Consider the following 4,342-nt stretch of genomic DNA (forward strand, 5'->3'; position numbering starts at 1 on the left):
TGTGGTGTGGAGATATAGTCTTATGTAATGTGTTTGACTATTATCTTTAAATAAGACATTTAATGTTGCATGTTAAGTATGATTCAGGCTTATGGTTGAGTTTTCACACTGCAGCACAGCTCACACCAGTCAATGCTGTAACACTACCCAGGACATTACTGGAGTACCCTTCTGCTCAGAGATGTCTCATAATGTAGGCTATTTAATTATCTGGCTAAGTTTAGCAGTAGCTATTTAAACCAATCCGGACCGTAGATGCGTTTCTCCTGGCCCCATAGGCTACCTCCATTTTCCCACTTACCCTGAAAGTAGCCTAAGTAAAAAATTTAAATAAATAAATACTACATATGTATCCAGTGAGAACTGAGGTTGAGACTAGGAGTCTTCATTTATTGACATTTGTTTGAAGATATCAATATTAAAGTATTGTCATTTGTATCTATCAGGCAAGTAATTCAATATCAGGCAAGTCAAGTAAGAACATATTCTTATTTACACGTTTCTATCAAGTTGTTATTCAGTATGTACATTAAATCATACATTGAGGTGAATGTACAAGATTGAAACGTTGACTAAAATTAAGATCACATAATGCAATAATTGCACAGGGTTAAAGAACATAAAGCATCTCTCTAGTAAGGCTTCCTCGATCACAGTTTACACAGCTCTATCTTTTTATGTCCAAAACCCAGGATAGAGGGGCTGAGTGAATGTGGTCTGGACTCTGGAGGAGAGGCATTGTGTCTGAAACGCTGTAGAAGGACAGAGAACCTGCCTTGTGATCCAGGTACACTCCTACTCTGGAGGACTGAGGGCCTGATACTTGAGTCTCAACATTATTGTGTCTGAAACGATAACCACCATGATAACACTGTAAACTGTCATTGAATCCTAATACTGAGTCCTAACCACTCTTAATATCTTTATATGAGGCTGCTATATACATCCGGACCACTCTTCTCTACCTCCCAGTAACAGCACCCACCTTTCATATGCTGTGGAATATGAAAACCTGGGTGAAGAGCAGAAAGTTAGAGGGTCAACTATCACACATGCTAACTTCCCCTGTAATGGTGAGAGGTTAGTGTGTCTTGGTATGATCTTTGACCCTCTAACTTTCTCACTCATCATTATACACAATTCATTCAGGATTATCTGTAGTCATGGTAGCATCCACATTTTTTATTTTTTTACTAGGCAAGTCAGTTAAGAACTAATTTTTATTTACAATGACAGCCAACGCTGGGCCAATTGTGCACCCCCCTATGGGACTCCCAATCACAGCCAGATGTGATGCAGCCTGGATTTGAACCAGGAACCTCTTGCACTGAGATGTAGTAATCACGGCCAGTAATCTCTTGCACTGAGATGTAGTAATCACGGCCAGATGTGATGCAGTCTGGATTTGAACCAGGGACCTCTTGCACTGAGATGTAGTGCCTTAGACCGCTGCGCCACTCAGGAATCCTAAATGTAAAGTGTGTCGAAACATAATATGTTCTTATTTATAACGCAAGTGACATCAAAATGACACAATACATTATTTACCATTCATTTCTATCTGGCACAAAATTATCTGAAACACAACCAAAACGAACTGCAAATGCATCCAACAAGTTTGTAGTCACAAGCTTGATGTAGTCATTGTGTGCTAGGAATATGGGACCAAATACTCAACTTCTACTTTATTCAAGAATCTTTAGGGGTGTCAATAATTTTGACCCCTACCTTTTTGAGAAAAAATGCATTACTTGTTAAACAAAATCTATTGTGCTAAGCAATGGTATTAGTATATAATAACATTTTCCAATTTTTTTGCATACAATATAGCTCAACATTTGAATTCTTAATTTTATACAGTTATTGCTTATCTTTATCAAGGGTGTCCATAATTTCGGACCCCACTGTATATATATATCATTAGTCTGTATGTATTTTTAGATACAGGCCTATTGTAAATGTGTATTATTGTAGTGTCACCATCTTTATTGCAAAAATAAATAAAAATACAAACATGAGTGACTGTGCCCAACCCACCCCCACCTGTTGTTATGTTGGACACCTACTGACCAGAAAATATAACATGTATTGCTAAAATAAAGGTTTAAGGAAATAATGGCAAGCACCACATTACTACAAGACAAAACAGCTCACTCAATCAACCCTGATGGTATAAGTATAAAAGCAAAGCTTTAAATATATATTTTTAAGTTATAAAAGGTAGTGGAATGGGATAATGTCTTAGTTTGGTATGTGAAGAATCCAATACTTGACCTTGTATGCAGTACAAATCACATTATTGTGGGAGCACCTCCTCTAAGAGTATGATTTAGGGAGAGTATGGGTGAAGTAAGCATTGTGGTGCTCATGGGGATTTCCTTTATTTTTTGGCTTCAGACCAATGCCTACTTCTCACTTAAAACGTACATTTTTGTTTTTAATTAGTACAATGTTTAGTCTGTCTGTATGAAGGGACGTCAAACATTCAGGCTGCTGCAAAGACACTAGTCTAGAGCACCCGGTTAAATTATGTTTATTTCCAACGATATTGTACTTAATCAGGTAAAAACTGCTGAATGAGTCCAAAAACGTACTGTGATTGATTTATTTTGATGATATACCAGAAATGACCAAAATGGGTTTGCCCTGCATACTGTATGGCTCTGTTTGTATTAGGATATTTCTACTAGGATATGAATTTGAATGTAATATTTTTCAATTTGTAATGTACAAATTTAACTTGTATTTCATGATTTTAAACTGAATTGAGTGAATAATTATATTTCAATTTAATTGAATATTCAAATGCATATTTATATATTCAGTTTGAATATGGTAGATATTGCATTAATTTACTGTGTATCAAGTTTACAAACTATTTTTTAAAGTTTATCAAAGTTTTATGTATTCAACTTCTCAGATGCAGCCAGATTCAGTTTTCCAATTTAGTTCTCTAAATTCAGATTCAAAAACAGAGACAACATCCTGCTACCAAAGACAGTACAGTATGAAGATAGGCTAAAACTGCTTCTGAAATAGAAATCCCAGATCACACTTGCAGGCGATGCCATGGCGACATTGGCTAGCAAAGCTCACGCAAATACTTTTTTAAACGCACACTCTCATTGTTCTATCTGTGGCTCATACGTAGAAACACCTCATTGGGTCTAAGGGTCGTCTCGCGACGAATTGCGCATGTGCAAGCCGTCATCAATGCACTGCTTCGACATAAAGTTGTTTTTGACGAAAATGAAAACGTGTCAGTTTGTCACTTTCCCGAGGTTGGAGTAATAACATGTTCAACTACTTCAGACATTGGCTCGAACCTAGGTTGTGCCTTTAGATTTCGAGAAAATTAACAACTAAGGAAGAATTGTTTACTTCTCTCATTGACTTCTCAAAACCCAAACAACGGCCTAGTCTGTTTGGTCTGCTTCGCAAGCGTTTGCAATGTTGCGCCTCTGGGTTTAGAAACTCTGTGCTGGTACTTTGCCAGACAGGAAAAGTAGAGAACAACAGATAATTAAACGCTCACTATGGTAAAAAAAAAAAAGGTTCTGGTGGTCCTGAAGTGAATGTGGCATGTTTAATTTATTTTCTTCCTATGAGTTTGGCTCTAGTATCTGACACATTATGGCTATTAACTAAGACTGGATGTGCTTTCTGTTCCCCTCTATGATGATCTCAAGCACATTAAAAGGGAGTGTCACAAAAATCACAATTTGGCCCACAAGAATAGACTACATAACAAAAAGTATGTGGACACCTGCTCGCCTAACATCTCATTCCAAAATCATGGGTATTAATATGGAGTTGGTTACCCCTTTGCTGCTATAACAGCCTCCACTCTTCTAGGAAGGCTTAAAACTATATGTTAGAACATTGCTGCAGGGACTTGCTTCTATTCAGTCACAAGAGCATTAGTGAGGTTGGGCACTGACGTTGGGTGATTAAGCCTAGCTCGCAGTCAACGTTCCAATTCATCGCAAAGGTGTTCGATGGGGTTGAGGTCAAGCCAGTCAAGTTCTTCCACACCGATCTAAACAAACCATTTCTATATGGACCTTGCTTTGTGCACGGAGGCACTGTCATGCTGAAACAGGAAAGGGCCTTCACTGGATTTCCCTTCACTGGAACTAAGGGGCCTAGCCCGAACCATGAAAAACAGCCCTAGACCATTATTCGTCCTCCACCAAACTTTACAGTTGGCACTACGCATTGGGGCAGGTAGCATTCTCCTGGCATCAGCCAAACCCAGATTCGTCAGTCGGACTGCCAGATGGAGGAGGTGTGATTCATCACTCCAGTGAACACATTTCCACTGCTCCAGAGTCGAATGGTG

The sequence above is a fragment of the Salvelinus namaycush genome, chromosome 27 (genome assembly GCF_016432855.1).
Source record: "Salvelinus namaycush isolate Seneca chromosome 27, SaNama_1.0, whole genome shotgun sequence".
In the NCBI taxonomy this organism is placed as follows: domain Eukaryota; kingdom Metazoa; phylum Chordata; class Actinopteri; order Salmoniformes; family Salmonidae; genus Salvelinus; species Salvelinus namaycush.